This window comes from Gorilla gorilla, chromosome 9 (genome assembly GCF_029281585.2).
Source record: "Gorilla gorilla gorilla isolate KB3781 chromosome 9, NHGRI_mGorGor1-v2.1_pri, whole genome shotgun sequence".
NCBI classification, from domain to species: Eukaryota; Metazoa; Chordata; class Mammalia; order Primates; family Hominidae; genus Gorilla; species Gorilla gorilla.
In genome coordinates this window covers 132,975,305-132,987,890 of record NC_073233.2, presented here as the reverse complement: position 1 = coordinate 132,987,890, position 12,586 = coordinate 132,975,305, and positions in this window count along the sequence as shown.

The following is a 12,586-nucleotide window of genomic DNA, read 5'->3' as shown; positions in this document are numbered from 1 at the left end:
TTCCAGTTCTGGATGAAGATAGAAGAGATACACTTCTCTCTATTCTTCTTGCTAAGTACTGTTAAAAACCATTGACATTATATATAAAGCAAGCATAAGAAAACTCTGAAAAGTGGAGAGAAGACAGATCAGTGAGGGACCTTGAGATCTAAGGAAAGACAGTGGTGAGTTATCTGGGTTTGCTCTTGGCTTCATATATCCCGGACTGGGTGCTGAAGAAGCCAGCAAATCCAGAAGCACCAATGACACAGACAGAACACCAAAGCTCTCAGAAATGCTGGCTCTGTCTAGCCACAGGACCAAGGAAGGGGTAGCGTAGCAATAACCACCCTGCTCCAACTAAACTTCATAGAAAACACTGCAGCCCCACCCCACCTTATCAGCAAAGGCCAGTGGGGAACCTAGACTTCCACTTGCACCTGGCTGTAATGAGGGGTGCCCCCCCGCCCACCGCCTGGCTGGTGTCAGAGAACTCCAAGTGGGAAACAGGACTTTCACCACCTTCCAATGGTAAAGAGCGCCCCACCCCAACCACCAAGGTGTCATGGAGGTCACACGGGGAGCAGTAAGGAGCCCATACAGGGCGATATCAATGGAGGCCTAGCGGAGAGCCAGAACTCCCACCCTTTCAAGCAGTAGTGAGGTGCCCTGCCCTGCCTCCCCCAACCAGGGATGTTAACAGAGGTCAAATAGGAAACCTGGACTTTCACCCCCCGCCACCCCTGGCAGAGTAGATAAAAAACATTACCCAAATACATGCTGTCACTTTCCTAAGAAACTAAAATACACTTACCATACACTTATTGTGCTCCTGGACTTTTATCCCAGATAACTGAAAATTTCCATCCATACAAAAACCTGTACATGAATTGTCCATAGCAGCTTTATCTATAATAACAAAAAACTGGAAACAACCAATATGCCCCTCAATAAAGTTAAACAAATTGTGGTACATTCATACCATGAAATACTACTCAACAATAAAAAGAAATGAACTATTGACACAATGGCATTATGCCAAGTGAAAAAAAATCCATCTCAAAAGGTCACATACTGTATGATTTCATTTATATACCAATCTCAACATGACAAAATCATAAAAATGGAAAAGGGATTAGAGATGGACTGGAGTGAAGGAAGGTGGTGGTTGAGAGGGGTGTAACTTTATAGGGGTAACACAAGGGAGGTCTTTGTGGTGATGGAATAGTTCTGTATTTTGTTTGCATTGGTGTTTACGCAAATCAATGCATGTGATAAAATAGCAGACACACACATACTGTACTACGGTTATGTCAAATGTAATCACTGGGGAAAACTAGGTAAGAGGTACCAGGACGTCTCTGAACTGTTTTTGTAACTCCCCGTGAATCTATCCTTAGTTTATAAAAGTCTTATAAAGTTGAAAGGAAAAGCTCTGTCAACTTTAATTTCCTTTTAGTAGTTCTCAGTTTTCTAATTCCAGAAACAGGATGGGAGAAATTTACTTTTTAAGTAGAAATCTTTCCTTTGGAGAATATGCTATGGAGCAGCATGGTCAGCTGCCCATATTAACTCAAGTACCTCACTAGCAATACAGATTTCAGTACTGTGCCTTGGATTCCAAGTTATGATACTTGTTTTTTTTCTTCAACTTTTAAGCTCAGGGGTACATGTGAAGGATGTGCAAGGTTGTTACAAAGGTAAATGTGTGCCATGGTGGTTTGCTGCACAGATCATCCCCTCACCTAAGGATTAAGCCCAGCTATTCCCCCTGGTGTTCTCCCTCCACACCCAGCCAGTGCCACCTCCAGCCCCCACCCCGCCTCTGACAGGCCCCAGTGTGTGTTGTTCTCGCCATGTGTCCCTGTGTTCTCATCATTCAGCTCCCACTTGTAAGTGAGAACATGCAGTGTTTGGCTTTCTGTTCCTGCATTAGTTTGCTGAGGATAATGGCCTCCAGCTCCATCCATGTTCCTGCAAAGGACATGATCTTGTTCCTTTTTATGGCTGCATAGTATTCCATGGTGCATATGTACCAAATTTTCTTTATCCAGTCTATCATTGATGGGCATTTGGGTTGATTTCATGCCTTTGCTATTGTGAATAGTGCTACAATGAACATACCTGTGCATGTATCTTTATAATAGAATGATTTATATTCCTTTGGGTATATACCTAGTAATGGGATTGCTGGGTCAAATGGTATTTCTGTCTGTAGGTCTTTGAGGAATTGCCATACTGTCTTCCACAATGGTTGAACTAATTTATACTCCCATCAGCAGTGCAAAAGCGTTCTTTTTTTCTCTGCAATCTTGCCAGCATCTGTTGTTTTTTGACATTTTAGTAATAGCCATTCTGACTGGCATGAGATGGTATCTCATTGTGGTTTTGATTTGCATTTTTTTAGTGATCAGCGATGTTGAGCTATTTTTTTAAACGTGTAACTCTGCTTTTATCGAACAGCTTCATCGGCACCTCTAGATGGCTAGGAGATAATACTCCTCCCTATTACTCAGACAAACAAATTTAACTTGCAGAGAACAGACATGCCTGGTTCACACAGTGATGCTGGTGGAAAGATGAGACAGAAGCTCTCCCCAAGGGCCACTCCATTTGTAGAAACAGATTCCTTCTTATCATTTGGGACTAACCTCTGTCCCTGTGACCAATTAAGCCTATGATAGGCTTCATTAAGCCTAAGATAGGCTCAAGGAAGTTGTGGGAATGCCTCCCTGCCTTACATTGCTCCTTAAGTCTACAACTAGGAATGCATTCTTATTGTAACATCGTGAAGCAAGAGGAATGAAACAGGGAGAACAGGTTGAACAAATGAAAATGGAAATGGGTTTAGAAATCAAAAGCATGTGACTTCAAGAACTATCATGCTTTTCACAGGCAAGGACTGAAAGGTCTTCAAGTGAAGAGTTTTATTAGTAAGATTAAAGAAGGTCTGAATAAACAAACCAGCACTACACAATAAAGACTGAAGATATCCCTGCTGCCTCTAGATGTCTACAGCATCCCCAACAGGTAAGCTCCAGATCTGGAAAAACTCAACTCTTTCATCTGCTTTGTCCCAGCAAAAACTTCATCCTAGAATTTCCCTACAACTCTGTAACACTAGCCTGAGAGCCCTGGCTCCTAGTACACTGTTGGCATTCCTTATTGTAAAATATATGAAGAACAGGCTACAAGAGTCAGGAATCAAGATCAAGATGGAAATTTCTGGGAAAAGAGTGCTGATCCACTCTACCTTCTTAGAAACTCATTCTCAAGCCCAAATGTTTCTTTCTTCAAAATGAACATCCAAATGTTCACTGTATGCCAAAGCATGCCTTAGTAATTTCTATTTTCTTTCCTTTTTTTAAATTAAAATAATTTGTTTTAGAGACAGGATCTTTCTCTGCCACCTAGGCTGGAGGGCAGTGGTGCTATCATAGCTCACTGCAGCCTCGAAGTCCTGGGCTCAAGTGATCCTCTCATCTCAGCCTCCTGGGTAGCTGGAACTACAGGAATGTACCATCATGCCCAATTAATTTTTTTTTTATTTTTGCCTTTTTAGAGATGGGGCCTCGCTATGTTGCCCAGGCTGGTCTCTACCCCTGGCCTCAAGTGATCCTCCCCCCTCAGCCTTGGGATGACAGGTGAGAGCCACCATGTTCAGCTTGTCCAGTATTTTCTGATCACTGTTACTAAACCTTTTCTCCCCCTTCTTAGTAATGAATTGAAACAAGTACTTCCTAGTTTATGATAACAGAGTTTCAGCTAGAGAGAAATGGACATGCACAGATATCTCTTGAAAAGCCAGAAAACACTTGTTTCTTTCATGTTATTGTCTTATCAAGTCCTCGTCTACTGCACAGAATGAAATTTAAGGCACGCACACACACACACACACACACCTCAAAATTTAACAATCCAATCACGTTGAAAACAGATGCACTATGAACAAATACACAGTCCAGTTAACAAGTATTTTAAAAGTTAAATCTGAAATTCCTTATGAAAACTTCCAGCAATGTAAACTGAAGGAGACTTTTGTGGTAAATTAACATGCTTACCGTACTTATAGTTAGATCCAATCCAATGAGACCGGCCTTATTTTGTGATCAAGCATAGTCTTTCTTTCAGACTATTTTGATCGAAATGGGAGAGGATGTAGAACAAAATTTATGTTTCAGTGGAAAATAATGTATTGTCTAGAGGACACCCCTCCAAAGTGACCTGATTTTAGCCTAAAGTTCTCCTTGGTTTAACAATTCTGCAAACTGTAGATAAATATGAAAAACATCAGTTTTGCCTCCATTTGCACATCCAATCCAACATTCTTTTATCTATATAAATTTGTGCATTTTTTTCCTTTTTTCTTGGAACCAGTTGAAATATCTACTTATTTCCCTCATGAATTAAATGTTTAATGCACGTTCATTTTTATATCTGTATGAGTCATGATCTTACCTTTTTATGAAAATTATCTTTTAAGATATATAAACATTATCATATAATTCAGAAAACCTATATGCTAAATAGTTACAACTAGTATACTATGTAATTGGGCAGGAATAATTGCTTCCGAGTGAGAGAAATCAGGTTAAGTGTTCATAGACAGATGCTACTAGTACTTTGCCTTAAGAGTTATTAGAATTTTAAGACTCAGAATTTGAAGAATATTTCAGGCAAACAAAAGGCCTGTTAATCCTAAGGGACTCTCATGGTAATGGACCTAGCCAGCTTTTAGAGTCCCCAAGGAGAGGCCAGACTCAGTCCCGTGTGATTCATGCAGGGGCAATACCCAACTTGGAACCAATCCCAGTGAATCTGTCTACCATCCTACCTGGCAAGGCTTACAGTCCCAACTATTCAACTGAAGAAAGGCTCCTGGGAAACACAGAAGCATGAGGTGTGATGGTAACTGGGATAAGTGGCTCATGGATCCAAAGCAATGTGTCTTGAAATGAGCATCACAACCCACTTCCTGTGTGTCATACAGCAGAACTATATACCACATGCTATACCACAACCTGAATAAATTCCCTATTCCTGCTGCCTCAGTGGGCCAGGTAGTAGTGATATGGATCCAATTATATCCTACTTCTGGAGTCAAACTAAGCTGTATTAACAGCTATTCATCTCTACATTTCTATTTTGCTAATAGTGAAAAGGAAGAAGAGGTAGGTCAGGGGTTCAGAAAATGTAATACATATAAAAATACATATTCACAGAGCATTAACTCAGTCTCCAGCTATTATGGTTTACCTGTGTCAGATTACATTCCTTGATAAATGGATTTTTCCAATGTGAGCCATTGTATGTAAGTCTATTAGACTAGTTAAAATCACCTCTCCACAGTTTTCAGAGACCCATGTCTAGTTAACTACTGATTCCTATTGTGTTGGCTCAAGTTCCAATCTTGCTCTACTTCAAGCTCTGTTTTCCATTGTTAATCTTAGCTCAGTCCTGGTCCTTGCCTTGTATCTTTGTCATCCTCCACTTAGTCTTAGCTCTGTTTCAGATCCCCCCTTATCTACCATCCCTGACCCAAGTTACTTATAAGGTAAGAACAAGGAGTTACAGCCATGTGAGAAAACACTCTAAGCCCTAAAAGACAGAGCTGTATCAGAGTCACGTTTCATGTATAGGATGTAATGTCCTAATGTGTGAAAGAAAAAGTGGTATTGATTATGTGTATGCCAAATGCTTTGAACTCATTAGAGAAAACACTGTGCCCACCTGGCAAAAAAGGACAGACATGTCCTCTTCCTCCAGCTGAACCATAACTCAATTCTGGCAATGTGATAAGATGGGTGTAACTTGTCGGATGTGGGTACCTACAGCTTTGAACCAGGAAGGATTTAAACACAGGCATCACCTAATCCTCAGGTTTAGCAATAAAGAAGGCATGCTAATTTGCAATCTAAATGGCACACCCATCCATCTGGCAAACTCTTCCTTTGCTCCTCCACCTTCAAAACAAAAATCTGGTTTTAGTCATAAGTAGGCTCAGTGTAGGATGGAGCACTGAATAAGATCAAATAGCCAAATGTAAATCAAATGTTAATGTCATCATAACCTAGGGACATAGAAAACCTCTCTTAGGCAATAACTCAAAAGGCCAAATTGGATGTCTCTGTATTCCTATGCCTAACTAGCTTATTCTGGCTAAAATATCTGAAACAGCAAGGATTCTACATGCAGCCAATGTAAGGAAAGAAGGCCTCCCCTCTTGAATTGTTAAGCAAGAACTATAAGAAGTGAGTAGTAATATTCAGATATGTAGGACAGAGGACATATAATAGTGGTAGTAATTATGATAATAAAGATACTAATTCTGATTATTAGTTTCCAACACTTCCTGTACTTATCATGTGCCAAGCACTATGCTAACTACTATCTCATGGAATTCTCACCACAACTCTGTGAAGTAAGTACTATTACTATTCTCAATTTGCAGATGATAAAACTGAGGTTCAGACCTAAATATTAATAACTGGCTTAAGGTCACATGGTTGATATGTGATAAAACCAGAATTTAAACTGTGGACACAATCCTAACCACTACAAACTACCCCACAGAAACAGGGCCTTTGAAGACAGCAAGAAAAAGTTGACAACAAAGAGCAATTTTTCAATCTCTACAGACTCTGTTCAGAGGGAAGAGAGAAATATAAAGGACTTTTACTATCTCTGAATTGAACCACATATTCTCTCTTACCCCCAACTCACCCTAAGGTTTCAAAACTGCTTTTATTTACAAAATTACCATTTCGTTCTTTCTGTCATTAATGTTCTCCATGGTCTTTCATCCCTGATTTCTCAACTTTTATATGCCTGGGAATTCACTAGTTATAGTTTATAAAACCAGGTAGCTAGGTGCCTATCTAATTACTTAGGGTGTGAGCTATGCTAGGGAGCTTCTGGTCTCTGGAATAAACCTAAATTCTATTTAATCAGTCTTTCTTATAGAAAGGCCACAAAACACTGCAGCCTCTAGGTTCTAGTCACCACCTAATAATAACTATGTCAGAAGTCCCAGAACTACTTTCTCATCCAAATCTCCTAATATTTGGGAGAGTGAAAAGGAAGACAGTTATACTGTCAACAAAATTATTTCAGGTTTAAGTTTTTTGAAGTAAATAACTTAAAAAAATTCAAACATACACAAAAATAGAGAATAGCATGATGAAACTCCACAAACCTGTCACCTAGATTCACTATTGTCAAGCTTTGGCCACACTTACTTCATCTATACTGAATTATTTTAAAGTAAATCTCAAACATAATTTCATCCCTATATACTTCAGTAGCCATCTCTGTATATGTCTTGTATATAACCACAATGCCGTCGACTTACCTAACAAAATGAATCACTTAGATTCTATTCAAATTCCTCTCATTGCTTCAAAGTTATTTTTTCAGACTGTTTCTTCACATCAGGATCCAAACAAGGTCCATACATTATATTTAGTGGTTGCTAACTCTATAAGTTTGTCTAGAGCCATCTCCTCATTTTTAAAATTCAAGCTCTTAACTTGCTAAAGAAATTGGCTCAATTTTCCTAAAAAATGACCCATATTCTGGATTTCTGCTTCTTCGTGGCATAATCTAACTTGTTTCCTTGTATTTCCTATAAGTGGAATCCTCACGGCTTTTCTCTTTACATATTATCATCATCTAAACCAGAAAATAGTTTGAGTGATTATGTTCTTAATTCCCTCAAAGATGGTTCATAAATAACTAGTACCATTCTAGATCAACAGGAGAGAAGTTAATTTATTATATACAATGAATTCCTTAGAACATTAGGGCTTTTCTCCCAATAACCAAGTGAGAAAGACTGACAGGTTTGATTACATTTAGTTTCGACCTTTTATTTGGCAAAAATACTTTACAGAAGGCACTGCATGCTTCATATTGCATTACATCAGATGACCATGTTTAATAAGTTCATCCATTAATTATTGCTGTAGGCATCTGAGCATGGGTAGAATCTATGACAAGAATTCTAAAAGAAGTAAGCTCATCTTGGAGCCTGCATGAGATAACTCATGTGGTACAACACCATGTTATCTTAATCAAAAGGAATCACTTTGGCTTCTCCTTGGCAGCATGTGACCTATGTTAGAGAGCTTCCATACAGCCCACCTCAAATAGTAGTCAGTAATACAGAGAACAAGACCAGAGATGGACCATTCATTTCCACCTTAAGAGAGCTATAAAAATCTGAACCAACATATTTAAAGTCTTTCACCCAACAGAATGGGTCCAGCAAGCCAGGTGGCTATTTGCTTTTGTCTTCCTCTGTAACAGTTCCAATCTCCCAAACGTTTTTTTCTAAGAAGCATGAAAAAATGTTTAAGATGGGGCACAAGTAAATTATGCTCACCACACTCAGAGAGAAACTGAAGGACATATTTTAATTCTAAAAACAGAATCTAAGTAAATAAACAGAAAAATAATACCTGCTGCCTCCTTTATCAAACCTTAAATGTCTAGAAGATATAAAAGCAAGAGTTTCTAGCCTCTGTACCCAGTAGGTCATCAATAAAGTTGTTGACTGCCCATCATAAAAGTGTTAAATAGGTAAGGGTGAGGCCTGGACAATTAAGTAATATCCAGGAACAATGGAAGGGAGAGGACACAGAAGTTTACTAAGTCAAAGCAACTGGAGCAAGCTGTTTCACGTTGCATGCCTAGGAAAACACGTCATACATCCTTTCTGATGGTTATTATAGGAAAAGTACAGCATGTATATCCCCTGCTACTACCATAAGCCTGGAATTGCCTCTATCACATACACATTTCCACCTCTTGCCATGGGTTCTGGAAATTAATAAAGTTCCCTTCTAGGTAAGAGCTAAAGCTAAGCTTTCATGGGGTTGTGCCTCTCTTGCTGGGCTCATGTCCATATGCTCCTGTAGCCCTCTGTTCTGCCCTTCTATTCCACTTTGACCTATAGAAATTGCATCTACTCAGACAACACAATCAATCCTGGAGTTACAGTAGAGGAGAATAAACTTGTTCCACCCTTATCTCACTGTCCACAAGTAAAACCTACCATTACTCCACACCTCGGCATGAACAGCAAATGAACTGAAAAATGAGAAACAGTGAGGTCAAAAGTATAAAACAAATAATAAATTCCTAGAATGTTAGAACTATAGGGTAGATGGAGGCCACTTAGTATAACCCTCTTATTTTACAAAAGAGGAAAGTGCTGCCCAGAGAAATCAAATTATTTGTTCCAAATCACAATGGCAATGAAAACCTGGAAAACAAAGTAAAATGATTCCTAATAACCTTTTTAGTAAATAGCACATTAGGTAAAAGTACTAATCATGTAGAAATATTTGGAATGTTTTAAAGACAAATGTATTGATTCATTTAACAAATACTTATTGAGAGACTATTACACACCAGGCATGGCCTTAAGAACTGAGGCTGCAGCATTAAACAAAGAGACAAGAATCTCTGTCCTCACAAAATATACAAATTAGTGGGGACATAGGGAAAATAAACATTAGCAAAATATATAGTATGTCATACAGCTGTAAGTGTCATGAGGAAAAAGAAACGAAAGGGGATATAGAGTACCTGTGTTTGGGGGCCAGGGGGAAGACTGCATGTAAAAATAGGATGGTCAAGGAAGGCCCTCTGATAAGCCATATTTGAGCAAAGATTTGAAGGAGGTAAGGAAGTGGCCAAACATTTTCTAAGGAAGACGTGTCTCCAGGCAAACAACAAATGAAAAAGCCCTGAAGTAAAAGTGTCCCTAGAATGTTCAAGGAAGAATAAAGTCAGTGTGGCTGAGTAGAGTGAGCGAGGAGAAGGGCACTTGGAGATAAAGCCTCAGAAGTAACAGGGATCAGATTGTGTAGGGCCTGTACAACATTGTAAGGGATCCAGCTTTCCCTGAGCAAAATGCATAGCCAAAGGAGGCTTCGACAGAGAAGTGGCATGAGCTTAATTATTTTCACTGCTTTGGCTGCTGTGCTAAGAGCAGTTTATAGGAGGCAAGTATGGAAGCAAGAAAACCAACTTGGGAGCTATTGCAAGAACTCAGATGAGATATGATGACTTGGACCAGGGTTGTAGTGGGGAAGGCACTGAAAAACAATTGCGTTTTGAGTATACTTTCAAGGTGGATCCAATAAGGATTGAATATGGGTTGTTTAAGAAAAGAATGAAGGTTGACTCTACACTTTTTTTTGGACAGAAGAAACAGAGGATGGAATTGTTGTTTACTGAGATGGGGAAGGCTATAGTAAGGAAAACATTTTTTTGTTGGTTGGTTTTATTGGTGAGTGTGTGCAATGATAGAGATCAGAAGGTTGGTTATGGGATACATTAATATTAAGTATGGCAGCTGTACTGAGAAAATACATAAGGTGCAAAGAGGAAGATTACTTGCGAAACTCTTACAATAATCCATGAGAGAGAGAACGGTGGGTGGATCAGGCATATGGCAAAGGGAGTCATGAGAACTGCAGATCTATTATGAAGGTAGAACTGAGATGATTTGCTGATGGAGTGAGTGATGAAAGATGAGCAGCGGAGGTGGGAGTCAATGATTTCCATGAGATTTTTGGCCTCAATAACTAGAAAGATGCAACTGCTATTAACTGATATGAGGAAGACTGTGGGAGGAGCAAATTTAGTGAAAAACTAAATGTCAAGTAGGCAGTCAGGGTTAGATGAGTCTGGAGGTTAGAGAAGAGCTGTGGACCAGATATATAAATTTGAGAGCTATCAGTATTTAGATGATATTTAAAACCATGAGATAAGAAGAGATCACCAAAACAGCAAGCGAAAAGCAAGGCAGAAAAGAAGTCCAAGGACTGAGCCCCAGGATACTCCAATATTAAGGGATTGAAGATGGGGGAGAAACAGCAAAAAACAACAATAACAAAACCTAAGAAGCAATAACCAGTTGTAGTTGGAAGAAAAATAAAAAGCTCTAGTGTTGTGGGAACCAGGTAATAAGGTACTTCAGAAAAAAAAAAAAGATTGATCAATTGTTTAATTCTGTTGACAGGTAAGTCGGTAAGACAGTAAGCAAGTAAGTAAGACAGTAAGATGGAGTCTGAGAATGACCATTGGATTTAGCAATGTGGAAGTTTTGGGTGACTTTAATAAGAGTACTTTTATTAGAGAGGTAAAGGCAAACAGTCTCACTAAAATGCATCTGAGAGAATGTGAGGAGAGGAATAGGAGCAGCAAATATGTACAACTCAAGGATTTTTGTTATAAAGGGAAGCAGAGAAGTTCAGGGGCAGCTGAAGGAAGATGTGGGATAGAGGTGTTTTTTCTTCCTGTCTTCTTTTTTTTTCTAGTTGGTTGGTTTTTAAGATGGGCAAAATTACAACATGTTTATAAACTGATAGCAATACTCTTGTAGTCAGGAGAAAAACTGATGATGCAGAAAAGAGGGGGAAGAAATGCTGAAGAAATGTCCTTGAGTAGGTGGGAATGAATTGGATCTAGCCACATGTCAGGGTAGGCCTAAGATAGGAGAACAAACAGTTCATCCACATTAACAGGAATTAACAGATGCAAGTAGATGGGTAGGTATGATGGTGGAAACTTGTGAAGTTTCCTTCTGATTGCTTATTTTTTCAGTGGCACAGGCAGTACTGCCACCAACTGGTAGTGAAGGTAAGGAAAAACCTATAGGAAGTTTGAGGAAAGTTTGAGTAAGATGTAAACAGTCATCTAGGAAATGTTCATTCTTACTTAATCATTTTTCAGTTGAAATGCCTGCCATTTACCCTGTTTGAAATTCAGGATGCAAATTTAATCCTGTCCCTCGCACTCCTACCACCCAAATCAAAATCTACTCATTTCAGCTCAGTTCTTATCTTCACCTCTTCTTTCTTACAGGCCCCTACTAATCTAGAAAATTGGTAGAATATCGGGGAACCTGCCCCGATATTCACATAGGTTCTTTTCTATTTTCCTTAAGTGTCGGCCAGCTTGAGAAATAAAGGGACAGAGTACAAAAGACAGAAATTTTAAAGCTGGGCATCTGGGGGAGACATCACATGTTGGTAGGTTCCGTGATGCCCCACAAGCCACAAAAACCAGCAAGTTTTTATTAGGGATTTTCAAAAGGGGAGGGAGTGTGCGAATAGGTGTGGGTCACAGACATCAAGTACTTTACAAGGTAATAGAATATCACAAGGCAAGTGGAGGCAGGGTGAGATCACAGGACCAGGGCAAAATTAAAATTGCTAATGAAGTTTCAGGCACCATTGTCATTGATAACATCTTATCAGGAGACAGGGTTTTGAGATCAACCGATCTGACCAAAATTTATTAGGCAGGAATTTCCTCTTCCTAATAAGCCTGGGAGCACTACGGGAGACTGGGGTCTATTTCACCCCTGCAGTTTCGACCATAAGAGATGGCCACACCCAGGGGGGCCAGTTCAGAGACCCACCCCCAGGTGCGCATTCTCTTTCTCAGGGATGTTCCTTGCTGAGAAAAAGAATTCAGCGATATGTCTCCCATTTGCTTTTGAAAGAAGAGAAATATGGCTCTGTTCCGCCCAGCTCACCAGCGGCCAGAGTTTAAGGTTATCTCTCTTATTCCCTGAACAATTGCTGTTATC